The sequence below is a fragment of the Saccopteryx leptura genome, chromosome 6 (genome assembly GCF_036850995.1).
Source record: "Saccopteryx leptura isolate mSacLep1 chromosome 6, mSacLep1_pri_phased_curated, whole genome shotgun sequence".
Taxonomy (NCBI): domain Eukaryota; kingdom Metazoa; phylum Chordata; class Mammalia; order Chiroptera; family Emballonuridae; genus Saccopteryx; species Saccopteryx leptura.
This window is the reverse complement of record NC_089508.1, coordinates 126,968,725-126,993,901: the sequence shown is the minus strand read 5'-3', so window position 1 is coordinate 126,993,901 and position 25,177 is coordinate 126,968,725. Positions and strand designations below refer to the sequence as shown.

At 43.4% G+C, this 25,177-nt stretch overlaps 1 pseudogene; it reads right to left on the bottom strand.

Moving 5' to 3' along the window:
- Positions 1–4,161: 4,161 nt before the first annotated feature.
- LOC136377167 (ribosome biogenesis protein NSA2 homolog pseudogene) overlaps positions 4,162–25,177 on the bottom strand; it is a 54,248-nt pseudogene continuing 33,232 nt past the window's right edge.

Below are 25,177 nucleotides of genomic sequence, written 5' to 3'. Positions count from 1 at the left end.
AAACCCCGGGCTTGCCTGGTCAAGGCACATATGAGAGGCAACTACCATCAGTGATGCTTCCTGCTCCTCTCACTCCCCTTTCTCTCTCTAAAATAAAATCTTTTCTAAAAAAGAATAAAGAGCCTGACCAGGAGGTGGCGCAGTGGATAGAGCGTCGGACTGGGATGCAGAGGACCCAAGTTTGAAACCCCGAGGTCGCTGGCCTGAGTTCTTCATATAGTCTAGATACCAATCCTTTATCAGTTAAACGTGTGGTGAATATTTTCTCCCTGTGGTTTACTTGACTTCTAATTCTGCCCAGGTAATTCTTTTACATTTGAATGTAATCAAATTTATTTCCCACCCTTTATTGTTTGTGTTTTTATGTCTTATGTTAGAAATCCTTCCTTTTGTAGAAGTTCATAATGATAAGTTACTTATTTTTCTCCCCATCTCATAGTTTTACAGTTTGGTTTTACATTTAGGTCTTGAATACATCTGGAATTTATTTTTATGCTGGTGTGAGGAAGCAGTGTTTTTGAGCAAACTAGCTCAAAGAAGCTTTCCTTTGCTTTGAGAATGCTCATTGCAGAGGTATCTTGGCATTTTCATAATTCACATTTGGCCAGACCTGGAAATGGCAGGAAGGTAGAGAAAAGAGGGAAAGTGTGAAGAAAGCCGAGATGGCAGAGTGATTTTCCATTTCATCCAGATGTTACTGCTGAGACCATGTGTGGACAAAGCAATCATTCAGAAACAGCCTTGAAGAGGTTGTGGTGGGTCTCAGTGGCCTATGGTGGCACATTAGTGAATGTTTTGGATCTCCTTACCCCCATTAGTCAGTTGAAAGCTGCTCAAAAATAACTGTGAAACCTAAGGGAAGAGGAAAGGTGTAGCTTCAGTCCAAATTAAACACAATAGAAGAAGGAGGTCTGCATCAAGAAAAATCATACATCGAAAACTAAGCTAAAGGATGTAGGGATTTTTGTTGTTGTTGCTGCTGCTGTTTTGAATGGCTACACATCCTATATTCATTCATTCATTCATTCATTCTACAAACGTGTATCAAGCACCCATTCCATTCCAAGGACTATCCTGACTGCACGGGAGCCATATGGAGGGGTAAATCTGTCTCCTTGCCCTCAGTGAACTTCTTTCTAGACAAGACAAATACATAAGGAAATAAATCTTTATTCCATGTGGTAAACATAACAAAAGCAACCACAGGACACCTTACAAACTCAGCACAGAGCAGGGAGGAATGAAATATCTAGGTTGGGAAGGAGGTAAAGGTCAAGGAGGTCTTCCTGAAGAAGCTTTCAGACACCATTCTAAAGTGTCAAGTAGCTCACTGGATAGACAGGAGGGTAGGCGTGAGAGCCTTTTGAAGGACATTCCAATTGCAGAGAGCAGAGAAAGAAGACATGAGAGGCAGTTGTGCCTCCAGGTAGTAGACGAGAGTTTGGAAGTATCACAGAAACATTTGTTTTTCCCAATTTTTTTATTTCTCCTCTTTGATTTTTTTTAAAGTGAGAAGTGAGGAGATAGAGAGACAGATTCCTGCATGCGCCCCAACCAGGATCCACTTGGCAACTCCCGTCTGAGGCAGATGCTCAGGCCAATGAGCCATCCTCAGTATCCAGAACTGAGAGTCGAACGAATTGAGCCACTGGCTGCAGGAAGGGAAGAGAGAGAAGGGAAGAGGAGGGGGAGAGAAACAGATGGTTGTTTCTTCTGTTTTCCCTGACCAGGGGATTGAACCCCGGATGTCCAGATGCCCAGATGGCGCTCTATCCACTGAACAACCGGCCAGGGCCTCTCTTCTTTGATTTAAACTTGTCTTAGTTATGAAGACAAGGCAGAACTTCAGCAAAGAAAACAAACACAGGCTGAAATATACTTTCTTTGCACAGAGATCTAGATTTCTATCACTTGTTTAATACATTATTTTTGGTTAAGCACCCTCAGTGTGCCAGGTTCTAGAGCCACGCAAAGAACCCATGGGAGCAGATGGATATGTTGTAAATCTAAAACTTCTATGGTGTTATAAGACAATTATATCTCAATTAAAGGGAAAAAGTGACTAGACAGAAATACAGACAGTAGTCAGATAGGCCCTCCAGTGGAGGGTTGTACTCAGGTCCTACAGGCACGGAGGCGGCGCCCAATTCTGTCTAGGAGAATCTAGGAAGAGATACCAAGGAGTTTGTCTTTGAGTTGAAACCAGATAGGTAACCAAAAAGTTTGCTAGGCAGAGAATTAGGAAGGGGGTTGTTCTGGTGGAAATCACAAGATGTGTTGCTAGACATGTGACCATGATGTCCCTTCCAGATATACTACTTCATCCACAGCACCTGGCTCAGGGGAGTGACACACAGCTGTCCTTTGAAGGACAGTGGTCACCGATGGGACCACTGGTAGTCTCCTGTTAGGGAGACAGTGTCCTAAGGAGCACCTGAGCACAAAGTTCTTCTCCCAATAAGGAGGCATTAAACTTAGCCCATCAGCCTGGATCCCTCACGAATTTGGAGAATACAGGTTGGGTTGTCCAGCTGCAAAGCCAATGCTCAGAGGAAAGAGGGAACCTGGTTGGAATGCCTAGGGCTTACAGTGTCCCCTCCGGTCCAGAATGGCTTTTTGATGACAGATCCAGTCCCACATGTGTCCTTAAAATAAAACTCCTTCCTCTGAGTAGCCTCAAGACTCCAGGTCTTGCAGCCCTGCACATCCATCCACAAATACAGTGAAAGACCTGGTAGCATAATGTTTCAGGGAACTTAGAGAAGCTCAGGGCAACTTGAGATGTAAGAAAAGTCATAAACATTAACATTTACTGAGCACTTTACTAAATTTACAAGAACTGTTTTATTTATTTATTTATTGTATTTTTCTGAAGTGAGAAGTGGGGAGGCAGAGAGACAGATTCCCACATGTGCCCAACTGGGATTCACCCAGCAAGCCCACCAAGGGGTGATGCTCTGTCCATCTGGGGCATTGCTCCATTACAACGGGAGCCATTTTAGCACCTGAGGCAGAGGCCATGGAGCCATTCTCAGTGCCAGGGGCCAACTTCACTCCAGTGGAGCCTTGGCTGTAGGAGGGGAAGTGGGGAGAGAGAAAGAGAGACAGAGAGGAAGGAGGGGAGAAAGGGTGGAGAAGCAGATGGGTGCTTCTCTTGTGTGCCCTGGCTGGGAATCGAACCCAGGACATCCACATGCCAGGCCGATGTTCTACCATTGAGCCAACAGGCCAGGGCCAGGAACTGTTTTATGTGCTTCGCAAATATAAACTAATCGAATCTTTAAAAGAACCCCTATTTTATCAATAAAAAAAACTCAAGCACAGAGTGGTTAAGCAGCATGCCCAAGCTTACACAGCCAGTTAAGTGGCCAGGACTAGAATGCAGGCAGGTTGGTTCTAGAATCCTTGAACTCAGCCACCAAACCCCACTGATTCTGTAGCATTAAAAGATGTTGCTGAAGAGTGGGTAGGGAACAGATCTCTGGAGGCCAGGTGTGCCTGGCAGAGGAGCCTCCGGAGCCCACAGAGCAGTTTTCATTTCTCTGCTTTACATATGGTGTTCTTTTTGAAGGTTTCAGTGAGATCCAGGGTCCGCTCCTCAAATTGTGGTGGGCAAGGGCAATGACGGGAGGATTCTGAGTTAGAGGTGATGTGGTCTGATTTGCATTTTACCAAGATTGTACTGGTAGCAGATTAGACAGTGGGACCTGGCACTAGAGGCAGGGCCATTGCCATTGTCTGGGAGAGAGGAGGTGCCATGTGGAGCCCGTGGTAGGGAGGCATGTGAGTTCTACTTAGGAGGACTTGTTTGCGTATGGAGAAAGAGGAGAGGGCCCAGGTAACTGGGACCTGCGCGCTCTTGTGCACACTCAAGGGCACACCTAATTCAAGTGCACGTTTGTTTGCATATGCACATTGTGCATAGAGGAACATGCCACTCAGGTTCTCAAATGTGTTCCCCCGCTCGGTGAGAATGTCACAGGTATGTGTGCAAGGTCCCCTTTCTCTTCTTACCCTTGGTGAGAATCTGTTTCTCAACTAGGATGTTGTTTGAGCTCTCTATTTTTAAAAAAAAATTTTTTTTGGTAAAACTGTGTTATTTTAATGTTCTTTACAATAGAATAAATAGTTCTCAGGATGACTGGAGACATGGAAGCTGTGTGATAGTACTCAGAAACACCACAGTAAAGGAGTTCTGATTGGTGCATAGTCTTCAACAATTGTAAGGAATTACTTGTATCAAACTGCTGTCAGACCAGTAAGACTGCATTTATGCACCCATCATTTTCCGGATTGTTGGTAACCTGGGCATATTTTCCTTTGGTAATAACACCCAAAGTTGTATTAAGTGGGGATGAGGGATTCTTCTTTACACCAAGTATTGGCAGGCAAAAGGTGGCTTTCAGTTCAGGATGTGTTACATGGGCCTTCTTGAAACGTAAGCCCATTGGCCTAATGAATCTTTCATATTTAGGTGATTTTCGAGTAAATCCATCTCCAACAAAGCAGACTTTGGTAACCATCCTCTTTCACGCTTTTTTCTTTCTCTTACCTGTTCGAATAACTTTTAATACCTCTGTTTCTCCCTGGGCACGAACTTTGCGCAAAGGGATTTCCCATTTTCCTGCTTTCTCTTTTCATTGTTGCTTAATCATATTGGAAAGACTTTAGCTCAGGACTGTCCCTCTCTGTCCAATAGATATGCAGGTACTGCTCCCTGGGGAGTCTTGTCATCATTCTTTTGTTTGGTATTTCTCTTTTCATGCATCTTGATAGTCTTTTTTATTTGTATTTTCTCAGCATGGCGCTGTTTATGGTAGAGCTTAGCCTTCAGACCAATCATCTTTTTTGCTTTCTTTGAACGTTCATGAGCCTCTCGACCTTCCCTCTTTCTCTTTTTCTCATGGTAATCCAAATGATAGCCATGGCGCTTGTGGTGTAACTCAATATATTCATTTTGTGGCGTGGTTACAGCCTGCCGAGCCTCCGGGCGCACTCCCCCCCACCACCGCCCCCACGTGGAAAACTGCTCAACTAGATCTAGCTCTCTAAGTGGCTCTCAGCCGGGGTTACTCCACCCCTCCACAAGGGGCAGTTTAAAAATGTACAGTTTCAACTGTTACATGATCTGGACCCACTACTGACATTTAATGCCCAGGGACAAGTTGTTATACACCAAGCAATAAAACATATCTTGCCCAAAATACCAATAGCACTACCTCTGAGAAATAAGGGAAGAAACCTGTTGTCAAAGAGCCCTAAATTTGGAAGTGAGCTCTTCACCTTGCCAGGTAAGGCAGGTTAGTTAGCATTTCTGAGCCTCCATTTCTTCACCGGTAAGATGGGAGGGAACCCATTACCTGCTTCCTGGATTCTTTGGAATATTCTGCAAGGCAACACAGGGTCTGCCGTATAGGGAGTTCTGGATAAAAATAGCTCCCTTTCCACTAAACTCATGGACCTGGGTTTTAAAGAACATTTTATGAACTTGACCCCAATGGCAAGAGAAGTGAAGGCAAAGATAAATGAATGGGACTACATCAGAATAAAAAGTTTTTGCTCAGCAAGAGAAACTGATATCAAAATAAACAGACAGCCAACTAAATGGGAACTGATATTTTCAAACAACAGCTCAGATAAGGGCCTAATATCCAAAATTTACAAAGAACTCATAAAACTCAACAACAAACAAACAAACAATCCAATAAAAAAATGGGAAGAGGACATGAACAGACACTTCTCCCAGGAAGAAATACAAATGGCCAACAGATATATGAAAAGATGCTCAGCTTCATTAGTTATTAGAGAAATGCAAATCAAAACTACAATGAGATACCACCTCACCCCTGTTAGATTAGCTATTATCAACAAGACGGGTAATAGCAAATGTTGGAGAGGCTGTGGAGAAAAAGGAACCCTCATACACTGTTGGTGGGAATGTAAAGTAGTACAACCATTATGGAGGAAAGTATGGTGGTTCCTCAAAAAACTGCAAATAGAACTACCTTATGACCCAGCAATCCCTCTACTGGGTATATACCCCAAAACCTCAGAATCATTGATACGTAAAGACACATGTAGCCCCATGTTCATTGCAGCACTGTTCACAGTGGCCAAGACATGGAAACAACCAAAAAACCCTTCAATAGAAGACTGGATAAAGAAGATGTGGCACATATACACTATGGAATACTACTCAGCCATAAGAAATGATGACATCAGATCATTTACAGCAAAATGGTGGGATCTTGATAACATTATACGGAGTGAAATAAGTAAATCAGAAAAAAACAAGAACTACATGATTCCATACATTGGTGGAACATAAAAACGAGACTAAGAGACATGGACAAGAGAGTGGTGGTTACCAGGGGTGGGGGGAGGGAGGACGCAGGAGGGAGGGAGGGAGAGAGTTAGGGGGAGGGGGAGGGGCACAGAGAAAACTAGACAGAGGGTGATGGAGGACAATCTGACTCTGGGTGAGGGGTATGCAACATAATTTAATGACAAGATAACCTAGACATGTTTTCTTTGAATATATGTACCCTGAATTATTAATGTCATCCCATCAACATTAATAAAAATTTATAAAAAAAAAATAGCTCCCCTTCTTCATTTAGCACCACAGTCCTTTCTCTCAGCCTCTTTTTACAAGTCATGAATTAGTGTGCTAATTTCCCAAGAAGCAAATGTTGCCCCTGCCCTTCTCATGATCTTGGGTTAGGGCAGGCCGGGACAGTCCACAGTGCACATACATGATTGACAGCGAAATGCCCCTGAAAATGACTCTTGAACAGCTTGTGGAAGTCAAGCTGTCAGAAACCCTAGCTCCGAGAAAGCGATTTTTGGCACTCGCGTCTGTCAGCCCGTTATATTTATAGAGATGAGGCAGTGCCAATGGATGGATAGTTCAAGCTCCCAAATGAGGGTGGATTTATGGAGAAGCTGGTGGCTGAGTTTCTTTATTTTGGAAATCAGAAAGCTAATCTCCCTACAAGTACATTTGTAAGTCCCTGGGTTGTCTGAGGTTTTATTTAACCAGTCTCTTGAGATGGTACTAAGAGATATTTATTGACGAACTCCCTACTATGTGCCAAGCACTGAGCTGGACACTGGGTTTCCACCACCTCTAAATGTTCATAACCAGTTGTCAAGGCAATTCTTTTTTTTTTTTTTTTTTTTTTTTTACAGAGGCAAAGAGAGAGTCAGAGACAAACCGGAACGGAGAGATGAGAAGCATCAATCTTTAGTTTTTCGTTACGCATTGTGACACCTTAGTTGTTCATCAATTGCTTTCTCACATGTGCCTTGACCGGGGGCCTTCAGCAGACTGAGTAACCCCTTGCTCGAGCCAGCAACCTTGGGTCCAAGCTGGTGAGCTTTGCTCAAACCAGATGAGCCTGCGCTCAAGCAGGCGACCTTGAGGTCTCGAACCTGGGTCCTTGGCATCCCAGTCCGACGCTCTATCCACTGCGCCACCGCCTGGTCAGGCAAAGCAATTCTCATATTACTTATTTTATAGATGTGAGTGTCCCACTGTGACGAGGTGAGGTGGCTTGCCCAAGATGACACAGTTTGAAGTGACTCAGCTCATATTGTCACCGGTTTGTCTTGGTTCTGCTGCTATCATTCTTCCCTAAAAGCAACTGAGGACCAGGGAGACTTCCGCTGAGTTTTATTTTCATGCCCTTTAGTCCACACTTCCCTCAGTGTTTGACAGTGACCATCCTGACCTGCTTTGAAGCTGTGTCTGGTAGTGGGGATCCCTGTGTCCTGGCTCAGTGATGGGCTGGGTAGAGCTGAAGGGTCCCTGGCTACAAGGTGCCCAGCATTGGTGGCTGACACCTGATAGTTGATGGCAACTCCTAAGTTATAACTACAGCAGGGCTGAAGGTCACTGAGCAGTGTAATGGCCAGCGACCCCTTGATTGGTTGGGTGGGCAGTTAGATTGATGGATAATTTTTCCATTCTGCTGATTAAATATTCTAAATATCACCCCTGATTTGTATTATCAGGGTGAAGGCTGATTTTAGAAGCCTAGTCTTGTTCTACACATTACTGTGGAAAAGGCTGGTAAGAGGGGTTTGTTACTTTTTCCTGCATAGAAAGAGTTATTATTATGAGTATAAAAGAGCTCATCATAACATATTTATGTATATGTAAATAAATGTATTATACATGTAGACATTGGTGTATGATACATTTATTTTTTAATAGTCTTTCTTCCTTTCTTTTAATTTTTATTTTATTGATTTTAGAGAGAGGAGAGGAGAGAGACCAGGAACACTGATCTGTTCCTGCATGTGCCCTGACCAGGTATTGAACCGGCAACCTTGGTGCTTCCGGACAGTGCTCTAATCAGCCAAGCTATCTAGCCAGGGTGATACATTTATTTATACATTTACACCTATAGTTTCTAAACTTTCCAAAGAAACACACGTTCATTGCAAAAATGTGGAATCGCTGCTTCATCAGGCGTTAGAACAACACCCAGGCCTTTCTTCAGACATCTCCCCATCTCCCCGTAGCCTATGGCTGGCCCTCTTATTCTGAAGTGATCAGGAGAGTGACTTTGAGATGGAGAGGTGACATGACATGCCCACAGAGCCTTGGGCTGGGTATCTAAGGCATACACAGGGGGAAAAAATGACCTCTTCTTCTGAGAGAGCAACAGGGAGAGCGGGCCTCCCTCAGGGACACGGGGTGAGTAAGATACACAGCCTGGAGCCACTGGAGCCGTTTGACACTATGAAGGGACCCAGCCTTGAGGTTATGCTGGAGTCTTGGGAGGCAGATCAGAGAGAAGAAAGGACGTGGATCCCCAATGGCACCACCGAACCTCTGAACCAAAATCAGCCTTCACCTACCTGTGACCTTTTTAATTATGGGAGCCAGTACATGTCCTTTAATTTTCAAGAGAGTGCAAACTGAGTTTTCTATTTCCTGCAATTGAAAGGGAAGTTGTTTGGCTATTGTTAACTGCCATAGAGATCGGGACGGAAAAAACACCAAGCCCATGTTGGCCTACTATCAAATCAAGACACATTTTGCAGGCCATAGAGCCACATGACAATGTCTAAAGTGATCCTTCCACTAGGGGACAGATTGTGCTGGAAATTAGGCCAAGATTTTATTGCAAAGGAAGATGAATTCACAGCCTTAACAAGTCTGTGCTAAGGTCAGTGCCCTGGTAAGGTGAGATTGGGACCCTGGTACATGGATGCAGGTATTTGGGCAGATACCTTTGAAAACCTGGAGCCCTCTGAGTCAGCAGGGGTGCCCCCCACACTTGCTAGGAGCACAGCCTCCCAATGGCCTCCCCTGGACTGAGAACCGACATCAGGTCTTAGCATGGCTTCAGTGGGGAAGTATTATTGCTACGGAGCAAAAAGGGTTATCCCCCAAAAAGCTGTAGGACATGGCCAGCATGTGAAGGAACATAGGTAGAAATGGATTGCAAATTATCTAGACAAAAGAAGTTGGACTAGAAGGCTGGAATGGAAGATTTAATGCTGTGGCGATACTTCTATAACTTCAAATTTAACAATCCCAGCAAGAATGCCTGGAGTTGGTCTTCATAGTGGCTCTTTGAAGCTTAGAGTTAACGATGGTTTATGCTGTGATTTCTCAACGCCAGTCTGCAGGCCGGTACCAGTTCATTAAAAAAATCTTATGCTAGTCCACGAAAAGAGTTCGCCACCCTGATGTTGTATGAAGATTATAGACCCCATGACTATAGACTCATCTGGGGATCAGCGGTTGAAAACCACTGGTCTGTAGGGAATATGGAAAGATAACTTAGTGGAGTATTAAGGAGGAGCATGTTAAAATGGATTTATACTGATCAATCCCAGAGAGTTTGCCAGCTGATGGGGCTTTCTGGGAAGGCAGCAGACAACTTCCTTCATTAAGGTAATGAGGAATATGCTAGTAAGCTGGCTCAGGGATGCCTGTCTGCTGCAGGTCAGGATTGGTGGTGGTAAGAGATGCTCTGATACCCGGGTCCCTGGTGTCGACGAGATGATAGAATCCCGGAACAGAGTGGCCAGGAGGTAGTGCTTAAATTTCAGAAACAATGCAGGTATAATTCGGTGGTGGGATTCAGCCAGTTCATACTGGTTTGGCAGAACTGATACCTAATATTTTGTTGAGTTCGGCAAACCAGTAGTTAAAATGGCACTTGTAATCAGGGTTCTTCTCTCTAACAAGAGTGCCTGAGCAGCTGCCCAATGTGGAAATCACAAATTTATATTCATTACTCTTTTTTAATGTTCACCTGCACAATAGCGTGTTCTAAGCACCTGTAGTAATGTTCATTCCATCCATAGGTGAAAAAATTGCAAGTGAGGATGCCAATCAAGAACAATATGAAGCCTGACCTGTGGTGGCGCAGTGGATAAAGCGTCGATCTGGAAATGCTGAGGTCGCCGGTTTGAAACCCTGGGCTTGCCTGCTCAAGGCACATATGGGAGTTGATGCTTCCAGCTCCTCCCCCTTTCTCTCTCTGTCTCTCCCTCTCCTCTCTAAAATGAATAAATAAAAAATTTAAAAAAAGAACAACATGAAAATATCTTAAATAACAGTTTTGTCAGATATTATTTAATATTTTTTCACTAATATTTTAAAACTATTTCTTATAATATAATCTAGTTTTGTGTACCTCTTTTACTGTTCTTATTTAAGTATTAAATGCATGAAATAATAAACTACCTTTTGGTATATCACTTTTTTTATGCTTAAAATGGTCATTTCGGCCGAGAACTGGTTGTTAAATTATTTGAATCTCACCACTGGTGTAATTACCATGATAAGCAACAAGGCCAGATAGAAATTCAGGGCCTTGGTCTACAGGGATCAGGCAGTGGCTAACAGACAGCCATGTTTCCAGGGAAGAGATAAAGGGACAGTGCATGAGAATGTTGCTTAACTATCATGATCAAAACAGATGCAGAGAGGGTAAGCAGAAGGTTGACCACAGTGGGAAGAGATTGTAATTCCTCACCTGTTTTCCAAACCTGAGCTAGTTTTTGGAGCACTTGGTTGGAAGGGGGCTAGATCCCCTTTGGAAAATCCGGCAATGTCATGTCAACTGTGCGCAGCATTCTCCCGATCTCCCCTCTAAAGGGACCTACAGACGTTTCTCAGAGTAATTGTGAGCCAAGTGCAAGAGACTATCCAGGTCTTTGAAGGCTGTTAGATATAAGCTCTGAGCTGACACTGATGTTATATGGACCCCCAATCTGCCATCATGGTCATCATGCTTAGGGCTGGATGGATGGAGGCCAGGTGTCACATGGAGTCCTGATCCAAGTTCATTTTCTCAGTCTCTGAAAGCATTATTGAGATGGATGTATTTAGGCCCAGTCAGGGCACACAGGAGAAGCACCCATCTGCTTCTCCACCCCTCTCCCCCCACCAACTCTTTTCTCCTCCAGCAGCCATGGCTTAAATAGTTTGAGCAACTTGGTCCCGGGCACTGAAAATGGCTCCATGGCCTCATCTCAGGTGCTAAAATATAGCTCAGTTACCGAGCAATGGAGCAACGCCCCAGATGGGCAGAGCATTGTCCCATAGAGGGCCTACCAGGTGGATCCTGGTTGGGGCGCATGCAGGAGTTTGTCTCTGCCTCCCTACCTCCCACTTAATTAAAAGAGAGAGAGAGAGAGAGAGAGAGAGAGAGAGAGAGATGAGTATACTTAGCCACTGGCTCCCTAGCTTGTGGGGTAAGAATTATTAACTTGGCCAAAGAGAAGCCCCTTACCTGCCCTCCCCCAACCAAGATAGTAAATTAGAAGTAATACTGCCTCCTGGCTGGAGTAGCAGAGACCAGTGTCACTCTGAAGGACATCAAAAATCAAACAGGTCAAGGCAAATGATGGCAGCTGATCATAAAATTAAACAAGTGGTAAGCCCAGTCCCGGAAATGGTGACAGATAACAGTGTTTTTACTGAAGAACAATCCAGCTTGTGGTACTGGGAACGCATCTGGTGAAGGTGTCATTTTTTATCTTCATGAGGAAAGTATATGAACAACATTTTGCTTTGATCCAGGACAGAGAGCAGTATACATTCACAGTCTTGGGCCCAAACTCGATGAGCTCTCCTACTCTCTTCCCCAGTGTAGTCCAGAGGGACCTTGATTATTCTGACATTACAAAAAAACTTCCCGCTCGTCCATTGTCTTGATGACACCACGTTGATCATCAAAGCAGGTAAGTAGGAATGCTAAGTATTCTGGAAGCCCCGGTAAAGCAGTGCCTCTGAGTGCTAGAGGGTGGGAGGTAACTCCTTCAAAAATGTGGGTCTAACACACCTGTGAAGTGTTCAGGTGTGCAACAGCCTGAGAAACGTTGGAATATCTCCTCCAAAGTAAAGGAGGGACTCTTGCCCTTGTCCCCCCAGCATTGAAAAGGGAACACAGGGCTTGGTCAAAGGCCTCTCGGGATTTTAAGAATAGCTCATAATGTGGTTGGGAGTCTTGTTCATTCCTGTTTATCAGAGGGTTGTTGGTGTTGAGTGGGGTCTGGAGTAAGACAGCATTCCTCAGCAGGTCCAGGCTGCTGCCAAAGCTCCTGGGGTCTTGTAACCCAGCAGTGTCAGTAGGGCTGGAGGTATTCATGGTAGAGAAGGGAGCTGTGTGGGGGCGGGGTCTCGGGCAAGTTCTGTTAGGAGAATAGTAGCAGCACAAAGCCTTAAGGTTCTGGAGCAAGGCTGTGCTGTCAGCAGCAGCAGAGAGAGCTGCCATTCAAAGAACAGCCCTGGCATATTATTGAGCCCTGGTAGGAACTGAATGTATGACCAGGGGGCATCAGATTACTGTGTAACTGGATCTGACCTTCATAAATCCAAACCTGCCATATCCAAGTCACAAACTTGAGAGGCCCAACCGCAATCCATCGTGTGGTGGAAACAAGCTCCAACAAAACTGGAGGGTTCAAGGAATTGATACTACCAAGTGTCCCAAAACCCAGGCCACTTCCCTCCGTTACACCCATACCTCTCCATCATCACAGACCTCAGACCTCATGGGAAGTCCTGTATGATCAGCAAACGTATGCAGGAAAAAAATTGGATCTGATACATGAATGGAATGTCTTGATTTGTAGCGGTCTTGATTTGAGCCAGAGATGGACCGCTGACCCATACAGCTCCACTCAAGACCATAAAACCTCCTGGAAGATGGAACTCCAGGCAGGGTACCTGGTCACCAACCTTTATGGCAGGAAAAGTGGCCTGAGATAAATGTATTAATATTCCATTGCATGACTATACAATCTTTTGTTTACCCAATCATGATGTGATGAACATTTAGATTGCTTATACCTTTTGGTGATTATGAACAATGCTTCTATGAACATTCACATACAAGTTTTTGTTTGAGCATGTGTTTTTTCAATTCCTTTGGGTGCGGTTGCTGGATCGTGTAATAATTCTATGCTTAATGTTTGAGAAACTGCCAAACTTTTTTCCACAGCAACTGCATAATTTTACATTCTTACCAGCAATATGTAAGGGTCCCAATCTCTCTACATCCTCACCAACACTCATATTTTCTGTGTTGTTGTTTTTTAAATTATAGTCACCTTAGTAGAATAGTATGTCATTGTGGTTTTGCTTTTAAGTCTCTTATATCTAATGAAAGATTCCCTTTTCTGTCTTGTAAGCTTGACCATAGATTAAAAAAAAATATCTGTTATATTTTATGTCTAAGTGTTTGTAGTGAATATACCCAAGATTGTTTACCCGCCATAACACAGAGTCTTTCTCTGCAGTCAGGATTATTATTAGATTTAAGAGAAAAAGAAACAGATTAGAGTTAGCATAGAGATGCATGGCTAGAGGGAGGAGTATGTTTTAGATGAGCTAGAGTTGGTATGAGGAGAGAATTTTACATAAAAGTTTTTTTAAATTTTTTATTAAGTGAGAAGTGAGGAGGCAGAGAGACAGACTCCCGCATGCGCCCGACCAGGATCCATCTGGCAAGCCCCCTACCAGGTGGTGAGCTGCCCATCTGGGGCCATTGCTTTATTGCTTGGCAACTGAACTATTTTAGTGCTTGAGGCGAGGCCATGAAGCCATCCTCTGCACCTGGGGCCAACATTCTCCAACTGAGTCATGGCTGCAGGAGAACAGAGAGCTAGAGAGAAGGGAGAGGGGGAAGGGTGGAGAAGCAGATGGTCACTTCTCCTGTGTGCCCTGACCAGGAATCAAACCCAGCACATCCACATGCAGGGCCGACACTCTACCTCTGAGCCACCCAGCCAGGACAACATTAAAGTTTTTAACACGTGGAATTACTGATGTAGAAATGAGATGGCAATTAGAAAAGCAAATATTTGTTGGGAGATGGCCTTCCCAGTCGCAATGGGAGGCTTGTTATGAAAGCATATGCTTGGAGGAACATGAGAACTGTTCTACCTCACTTCTCCTATGTCCAGAACCTTCTCATCCTCTAAATTCAATTTATCCCAATCTCATGTTTTGAAATATGGGATTAAAACTTATCTAAGTGACCATGCAGACTACCTCATTGAGTCATCAGTATGACAACAGAGCTGAATGATTCACTCACTCGTTCATTCATTCATCTGTTCATTGGCTCATTGGTGCATTCAAGAACTGCTTACGGAGCCTCAAAGGCCAGCACTGAGAATGGTGGCAGCCATTTTTCTAGGCCCAGGCTATACAATGGTCAACAAGACAGCAGGTCCCTGCTCCTCTGAGGTTTACATTATGGCAGCACATGGGACTAAGTAGCCTCCGAATGTGCCTGGCCCTGCTTCTCTCCATCTTGCTCAGAGTTTTTTCCCTTATACAAGACAGCCACTTCTTCAAAGTGGCCCCTGCAGCACCCTCAAAATGCAATTAGAATGATTCAGATAGAGTAGAATGATTCAGATAGAGGCGATTACGTGAGCACTTTCACAAAGACACAACCTGGTCTCAATTAGAGAGTGGACACTGCTAACCCATTATCCAATCAACTCAAACACCCTCTAACCTGAAAATTTGGAAATGCAAATGAAGGCAGGCGCAGTTAGAGAGATTTTTAATCACAAAGTGTCCAAGAGCCAGATTACACCTCCCTCCACATGCACCGTTCATACCCACCAAGCCTCTCCCCGGTAATTACTGTAAAAGGCTTTGCGATACCTTGCGCTTAATCATACAGTTCCAGGGAAACAAATTACACGGCACATTAATTGCATGGGGGTTGCTGAAAGTATGGGGGACTAAGGGGAACAAAATGAAGAAGGGTTGGGGCCTCATGGGACAGCCAGGATGGAATAGTGTACTTGAACTTGTGAAACAACTGCAACCTGGACATCTGGGAGAACTGCCGCCACCTGGAGCCCAGATGGTCACAGAGAGGAGCACTGCTGACAGAGAAGCTGATGAGCGGAGGGGCATTCAGCTAAAGCCACTGAGTGCAGTGCTCTGGGCTGGGCCCCATGGTGGAGGCATGGCCTCATCTGCCCTACAAGAGCCTCTGCGCTGATAAGGGTAGAGCGGTGGGCAACACCTGCAGAATGCCATGTAAGAAAAGGCAGAGCAATACACTGACTGAATTCCAACTGATGCACTCCAGTGTGGATCATTTGCTAACACGTCAGCATTTCCCACATTACTGTCATCACCCAAGCTATAATAACTCTGTTCCCCCTCCCCCATTTATCAATCTTGTTTATTTTTCAAGACTCAGTTAAAATGTAACATGTTTTTGAGACCAGATAGCTCACATTGATCTAGCCCTTCCCCAAGCATTGGTAGCTTGGGTGGGTGAAGAATGGGACATTTACTTAGCTCCCCCAATCCCATTCTCACTCCCAGCTCCATCTCTCCCAACAGCCCTCCCATGCTGGCCATTTAATATGTGACCAGTCAGTGTTGCTTGAGCTCCCTCTTTGCACCCACCCCATACCAGACACTGGGAATATGTATATATATATTCACCTTTTTATTCTGAAATATAATACCCAGGAAAGTAGCTAAAACATGAATGTGGCATTTAATTGTTCTCATATACTGAGCACCTAGCTAATCAACACAGGTCAAAAGACTATTTCTATACTATACTCATCAAAGCTATCTTTCAAATATGAAGGAGAAATAAAAACATTTACAGATACAGAAAAGATGAGGGAATTTATCATCAGAAACCCCCAACTCCAGGAATTACTAAAGGGGGTTTTCCAAACAGATACAAAGAACAAAACAAAACAAAACCACAAGTAAAAGCTCCACCAAGAACACAATAAAACCAAATTTAAACTGTGACAACAAAAGCAAAAAAAAGGGGGAGAGGATGGAGATTAACAGTAGCAAAGGACAATGGAGTGCAGCAGTACTCACAAGATAGTGCACTACAGTGAACAGGGTAGGAGCCCTTTTCATTACTTAATGGTAACCACCCTTGAAAAAACCACCACAGAAGCACATGATTTAAAAAAGATAGCAACAGAGGAAAGAAGTATGGAATACAACCAAAAAAACCAAACAAAGGATAGAAAAACAAAAGAGAAGAATCAAACAAGACACAAAACTAACAAAAAGCAATGTATAAAATGGCAATAGGGAACCCACAAGTGTCAATAATTACACTAAATGTAAACGGATTAAATTCACCAATAAAAAGGCACAGAGTAGCAGAATGGATTAAAAAGGAAAATCCAGAAACTAAGAAGACTCTTCAACCAAGGAACACTGAAGAAGCCACACCGAGACTGGTAGGAAAAGCAGAAACGCGGAAACGCAGAGAGGGCTGCCCAGCTCCCCAGAGTGAACGGCAGCAGGGAGAGACTCGCGTGGTGGGAAGTGAGTTTAGCAGAGGGGAAAGGGTCCTGAGCCCCAGGAACAAAGCCCCAGCCTGCAGCCCCAGAGCCCAGAAGAGGCATAAGGACAGTATTTAGCTGGAAACAAGTCAGGATACTGTTTGTGAGAAAGAGTCTGATTTCTCAGACCCAGGATCCTTCTTAAAGGGACCGCGCAGAACATCTCTCTCATAACCACTCACCTGGGGCTCCTGGGGACGGGGCGGGGGAGAGAGGAGAGGACCAGAGTAACAGGAAGAGAGTGTAATCTGGGAGGCACAGGGAGAAACATTTTGGGAGATAGCCACCCTAACCCCTGGGACGAGTCACTCCCCAAAGCTGAAGTGAATATTTCCCCCAGAAACAAGCAATACCAGCAAAGGGAAGCAGGAGAGCAGCCAAACAAGCTCCCCCGCGGCATTCAGAGCAGAGTCACATAGAAGGAGGGAGCTTTCGGGTCTACAGTAGTGAGTCTTAGGGTCCGAGCTGCAACGCCCTTACCCACGCGGCTGAGGGCCCGCCGGAGGGCGGGCAGCAGCGGGAGACAAAAGCGTGGTTCTGCTGGCAGGGGCGGAAGCCAGCTGGCCACCACTAGGCTCAGGTGTGAGCTCAATCTTGCCCGGCTGGGGAGAAGGGGGCATGCAAAAGCGGTCAAGCTCAGCTGCCAGCAGCCTGTAATCCAGCCTGCGGGAGAAGGGCGGGAACCCTGGAAAGGGTGGAGACCAGCCCCTGAGCAAGGGCAGAGGAGCACAGCCCTGCCCCGCCTGTGCAACCTAGGCTTGCGGTCTGACTTGGTAGCCGGCTCCTCCCGCAGGGGTGGATCCAAAAGCCCAGAAGAGGCGGAGTTCCGCTACGGGGCTGAGCTTGGGCACGCAGCCCTGCCCGGCGAGAGAGCCAAGGCTAGCAGCTGTTCCTTGAGTGGGATACTCCTGCAAGGTCAGGGCGAAAGCTTAGAAATAGGTGGAGACCCGCAGCTGAGCAAAGGTGCTCGCCAGTGCCCTCAGGACCGAGCATAACATCACACACGGGGGCGGGGCAAAGGCCAAGGCCACCAACGCTTGTGCACCCGAGCGCGTGATCACAGCCACTCCCGTGAAGAGAAAATGTGGAGGCAGAGAAATACAACACAAATAAACCAAGAGAAATCCCCAGAAAAGGACCTAAGTGAATCAGATATTACCAAATTACCAGATGCAGAGTTTAAAATAACGATTGTTAGGATGCTCAAAGATATTAGAACAACCATAGATGGCCATTACAAAAACCTAAATAAAGAGATAACAAATATAAAAAAGGACATTGAAATAATAAAAAAGAATCAGTCAGAAATGACAAATACAATATCTGAAATAAAGAATACAATGGAAGGAATTAAAAGCAGGATGGATGAAGCAGAGAATCGAATCAGTGAGTTAGAGGACACGATAAATAAAGACATGGAAGCAGAGCAGAAAAAAGAAAAGAGACTCAAAAAGTCTGAGGAAACTCTAAGAGAGCTCTGTGACAACATGAAGAAAAATAACATCCGCATCATAGGGGTTCCTGAAGAAGAAGAGAAAGAACAAGGGATAGAGACTTTGTTCAAACATATTATAGCAGAAAACTTCCCCCAATTAAGGCAGGAAAACATTTCACATGTTCAGGAAGCACAGAGAACTCCATTAAGGAGAAACCCAAAGAAACCAACACCAAGACACGTCATAATTAAAATACCAAAGCTAAATGATAAAGAGAAAATATTAAAAGCTGCTAGAGAAAAAAAGACTATCACCTACAAAGGAGCCCCCATAAGGATGACTTCTGACTTCTCAACAGAAACACTTGAGGCCAGAAGGGAATGGCAAGAAATATTCAAAGTAATGCAGAACAAGAATCAACAACCAAGACTACTTTATCCAGCAAGGTTATCGTTTAAAATTGAAGGAGAAATAAAAAGCTTTACAGACAAAAAAAAAACTCAAAGAATTCACTGCAACCAAACCAAGGCTGCAAGAAATGCTAAGGGACCTGTTGTAAACAGATCAAAGGAAAAAAGAATATAGCAAAAGAGGAATACAGTTTTAAAGAAAAAAAATGGCAATAAACAATTACATATCAGTAGTAACCTTAAATGTTAATGGATTAAATGATCCGATCAAGAGACATAGGGTAGCTGCATGGATAAGAAAACAGGACCCATACATATGCTGTCTACAAGAGACACACCTTAAATCAAAAGATGTACACAGACTGAAGATAAAAGGATGGAAAAAAATATTTCACGCAAATGGAAATGAAAAAAAAGCTGGGGTAGCAATACTTATATCAGACAAAATGGACTTTAAAACAAAGACCATAGTTAGAGATAAAGAAGGTCACTACATAATGATAAAGGGAGCAATCCAAAAGGAATATATAACCATTATAAATATCTACGCACCTAATATAGGAGCACCAAAATATATAAAGCAGACTTTGATGGACTTAAAGGGTGAGATCAACAGCAATACTATAATAGTAGGGATTTCAATACCCCATTAACATCATTAGATAGATCCTCAAGAAAGAAAATTAACAAAGAAACAGCAGACTTAAAGGACATATTAGATCAACTTGATTTAATAGATATCTTCAGAACCTTTCACCCTAAAACAGCAGAATATACATTCTTTTCAAGTGCTCATGGTACATTCTCTAGAATAGACCACATGTTAGGGCACAAAAGCGGGCTCAACAAATTTAAGAAGATTGAAATCATATTGAGCACTTTCTCTGATCACAATGGCATTAAACTAGAAATCAACCACAATAGAAAAATTGAAAAACATTCAAAAACTTGGAAACTAAATAGCACGTTATTAAATAATGAATGGGTTAACATTGAGATCAAAGAAGAAATTAAAAAATTTCTAGAAACAAACGATAATGAGCATACACCAACTCAAAATTTATGGAACACAGCAAAAGCAGTCCTGAGAGGGAAGTTTATAGCATTACAGGCATATCTCAAGAAGCTAGAAAAAGCTCAAATAAACAACTTAACCCTGCATCTAAAAGAACTAGAAAAAGAACAGCAAGTAAAGCCCAGAGCTAGTAGAAGGAAGGAAATAATAAAGATCAGAGCAGAAATAAATAACATAGAGGTTAAAGAAACAATACAGAGGATCAATGAAACCAGGAGCTGGTTCTTTGAAAAGGTAAACAAGATTGATGAACCTTTAATGAGACTCACCAAGAAAAAAAGAGAGAGGACTCAAATAAATAAAATTAGAAACCAGAGTGGAGAAATAACAACTGACACAACAGAAATACAAAACATTGTAAGAAAATACTATGAAGAACTGTACGCCAAAAAACTAGACAACCTAGATGAAATGGACAAATTCCTTGAATCATATAATCTTCCAAAAATCAATCTGGAAGAATCAGAAAACCTAAACAGACCAATTACAACAAATGAGATTGAAACAGCTATCAAAAAACTCCCAAAAAAGAAAAGTCCTGGGCCTGATGTCTTCACAAGTGAATTCTACCAAATATTCAAAGAAGAACTAACTCCTATCCTTCTCAAGCTATTTCAAAAAATTCAAGCCCTGGCTGGTTGGCTCAGCGGTAGAGCGTCGGCCTAGCGTGCGGAGGACCCGGGTTCGATTCCCGGCCAGGGCACACAGGAGAAGCGCCCATTTGCTTCTCCACCCCTCCGCCGCACCTTCCTCTCTGTCTCTCTCTTCCCCTCCCGCAGCCAAGGCTCCATTGGAGCAAAGATGGCCCGGGCGCTGGGGATGGCTCTGTGGCCTCTGCCCCAGGCGCTAAAGTGGCTCTGGTCGCAATATGGCGACGCCCAGGATGGGCAGAGCATCGCCCCCTGGTGGGCAGAGCGTCGCCCCATGGTGGGCGTGCCGGGTGGATCCCGGTCGGGCGCATGTGGGAGTCTGTCTGACTGTCTCTCCCCGTTTCCAGCTTCAGAAAAATGAAAAAAAAAAAAAAAAAATTCAAGAGGAAGGAAGACTTCCAAACTCCTTTTATGAGGCGAGCATAATTCTGATTCCAAAACCAGGCAAAGACAACACAAAAAAAGAAAATTATAGGCCAATATCCCTGATGAACTTCCATGCAAAAATCCTCAACAAAATATTAGCAAATCGGATCCAGCAATATATGAAAAAAATCATACACCATGATCAAGTGGGATTTACTCTTGGGAGGCAAGGCTGGTACAATATTCGCAAATCAATCAATGTGATTCATCACATAAACAAAAGAAAGGAGAAAAACCACATGATAATTTCAATAGATGCAGAAAAAACATTTGATAAAGTCCAGCACCCATTCATGATCAAAACTCTCAGCAAAGTGGGAATACAGGGAACATACCTCAACATGATAAAGGCCATCTATGACAAACCCACAGCCAACATCATACTCAATGGGAAAAAATTAAAAGCAATCCCCTTAAGATCAGGAACAAGACAGGGGTGCCCCCTTTCACCACTCTTATTCAACATAGTTCTGGAAGTTCTAGCCACAGCAATCAGACAAGAAAAGGAAATAAAAGGCATCCAAATTGGAAAAGAAGAAGTAAAACTATCATTATTTGCAGATGATATGATATTGTATATAGAAAACCCTAAAGTCTCAGTCAAAAAACTACTAGACCTGATAAATGAATTCGGCAAGGTGGCAGGATATAAAATCAATACTCAGAAATCAGAGGCATTTTTATACACTAATAATGAACTGTCAGAAAGAGAAATCAAGGAATCAATCCCCTTTACCATTGCAACCAAAAAAATAAAATACCTAGGAATAAATCTAACGAAGGAGATTAAAGACTTGTACTCGGAAAATTATAAAACATTGATAAAAGAAATCAGAGAAGATACGAATAAGTGGAGACATATACCGTGCTCATGGTTAGGAAGAATAAACATCATTAAAATGTCTATATTACCCAAAGCAATTTATAAATTCAATGCAATACTGATTAAAATACCAATGACTTACTTCAAAGATATAGAACACATATTCCAAAACTTTATATGGAACCAAAAGAGAACACGAATAGCCTCAGCAATCTTGAAAAGGAAGAATAAAGCGGGAGGTATCACACTTCCAGATATCAAGTTATATTATAAGGCCATTGTACTTGCATGGTACTGGCATAAGAACAGGCACATAGATCAATGAAACAGAACAGAGAACCCAGAAATAAACCCACAGCTCTATGGACAACTGATATTTGACAAAGGAGGTAAGAAAATACAATTGGAGTAAAGACAGCCTCTTCAACAAATGGTGTTGGGAAAATTGGACAGCTACCTGCAAAAAAATGAAACTAGACCACCAACTTACACCACTCACAAAAATAAACTCAAAATGGATAAAAGACTTAAATGTAAGCCGTGAAACCATAAGCATCTTAGAAGAAAACATAGGCAGTAAGCTCTCTGACATCTCTCGCAGCAATATATTTGCTGATTTGTCTCCACAGGCAAGTGAAATAAAAGACAGGATAAACAAATGGGACTTTATCAAACTAAAAAGCTTCTGCACAGCTAAAGACAATAAGAACAGAATAAAAAGACAAACTACACAATGGGAGAATATATTTGACATTGCGTCTGATAAGGGGTTAATAACCAAAATTTATAAAGAACTTGTAAAACGTAATACCAGGAAGACAAACAATCCAATCCAAAAATGGGCAAAAGAAATGAATAGACACTTCTCCAAAGAGGACACACAGATGGCCAATAGGCATATGAAAAAATGTTCAACATCACTAATGATTAGAGAAATGCAAATTAAAACCACAATGAAATATCACCTCACACCAGTCAGAATGGCGCTCATCAATAAAACAACACTGAATAAGTGCTGGCGAGGATGTGGAGAAAAGGGAACCCTCCTGCACTGCTGGTGGGAAAGCAGACTGGTGCAGCCACTGTGGAAAACAGTATGGAGATTCCTCAAGAAATTAAAAATCGAACTGCCTTTTGACCCAGCTATACCACTGTTAGGAATATACCCCAAGAACACCATAGCACTGTTTGAAAAGAAGAAATGCACCCCCATGTTTATGGCAGCATTGTTCACAATAGCAAAGATCTGGAAACAGCCCAAGTGTCCATCAGAGGACGAGTGGATTAAAAAGCTTTGAGATATATATATATATATATATATATATATATATATATATATATATATATACACACACACACACACACACACACACACACACACACACACACACACTATGGAATACTACTCAGTCATAAGAAATGATGACATAGGATCTTTTACAACAACATGGATGGGCCTTGATAACATTATACTGAGCGAAAGTATAATCAGAAAAAACTAAGAACTATATGATTCCATACATAGGTGGGACATAAAGATGAGACTCAGAGACATGGACAACAGTGTTGGGGCTACAGGGCGGGGGGAAGGGAGGGAGGGGGTTGGGGGAGGAAACGGTCACAAAGATCATGGCTTTTCAGCATTTGCCATATTCCCCCCTTAATCTATAGACAGACAGCAAATATTTACTTATGGTGTTTCCACTATAAAGACTGCTGTCTTAGGGACAAATGCTGATGAACTATTTCAGCAGTTCCTCCTTCTTCAAAGACTTATATGTCAACATAGAGCTCCATGTTTCATAGGACATACTCAAGCTCACTTCATGCTCCCTGGAGCTTTAGCACAAGGGAATGCCCTTTTTCTTTCCCTCTCTCTTCTTCTTTTTTTTTTTTTTTTTTTTTTTGTTGTTGTTGTTGTTGTTGTATTTTTTCTTTTATTTATTTATTTTTTGTATTTTTCTGAAGATGGAAATGGGGAGGCAGTCAGACGAACTCCCGCATGCGCCTGACCGGGATCTGCCTGGCATGCCTACGGGGGGTGGGGGTGGGGGGGGCGGGGGAATGCTCTGCCCATCTGGGGTGTTGCTCTGTTGCAACCAGAGCCATAATAGCACCTGGGGTGGAGGCCATGGGGCCATCCTTAGTGCCTGGGGTGGCTTTGCTCTGGTGGAGCCTTGGCTGAGGGAGGGAAAGAGAGAGACAGAGAGGAGGGAGAGGGGGAGGGGTGGAGAAGTAGATGGGCGCTTCTTCTGTGTGCTCTGACTGGGAATTGAACCCGGGAATCCTGCACACCAGGCCAATGCTCTACCACTGAGCCAACCAGCCAGGGCCTAGGAATGCCCTTGTTGATCAAGCTACCCAAAAGAAAATTATATGGAGCAACCATGACAGACCGAGCAAGTCAGTCTCATACTATTCATCACCAGAACGCTGCAGCCCGGTGTAAACAGTTTCAACTTTCTCGAGAAGCAGCACGGCAGATTGGGAAATCCTGTCCAAGGGGTCCTATACTGCCCCTTCATTTGGAGTTAACCCTCAAGGACCCCTACCAGGACAACTTTGGCAGATGGATGTTACTCATATACCTTCATTTGGCAAACAGTCGTATGTCCACATTACAGTGGATACATATTCTGGATCTATAGTAACCTCTGTCAGAACAGAAGAGGCTGCTAAGCATGTTATAGCTCATTGTCTGTATGCATTGTTCTATTATTGGATTTCCTAAACTGGCTAAACTGAAAATGCTCCTGCATATGGAGCAAAAGCATTTACTGTATTTTGTCATGCTTACAATCTTTAAAGTTAAGGTATTATTAAAGTGTACTCAGCAAACATTTTAAGGTCAATTTAAAAAAAAATTTAAAAGGGGGTAGTCATATCCTGGAACTCCTACGGGTCTACCATATCATGCTTTTTACTTAAAAAAAAAATTTACATTTCTTTTGAATGCTGATGAACAGGAGACACCAAATCTTTTTTGCCTGCAAACTACTACCTTCTTTATTAGATCCAGCTAATAACACTGTTTTGTCTTTTTCCAAATAGCTCCAGATATATGGAAAAGATTTATATAGGCGGATGGGGATCCTCAAACCCCTCAGCGAGATCTTCTAAGCATGGCTTTTAAGATACCTAGAGGCAGAAAAAGCCCAATAGAGATCAGGGGAACTACCAGCTTTTAGGATACACCCTTAAAGGCTCCAATACCCCAAAGGGGTCTCATAGGATGCCATCTGGGTCCTGCTTCAATAGTGGAAAGGAAGGTCATTGAGCTAAAGCCTGCCAGGCTAACATGCCTCTGCTGTGAGGAAACAGGGACACTGGAAGGTAGGCTTCCCCCTCGCTCCTCTAAGGGAGGGTTCAGTCTCTTCCAGCCCTGCTCCAGCCACCTATGACCTAACCTTGCCCAGAATGCTGGGTTTAGCCACTGAAGGCTGAAGGTGCCCAGGGCCGTCAGCCCCATCTATGACACTGTGGACGAGCCTAGGGTATTTCTTCCAAGAAGCAGGTAAACTGAT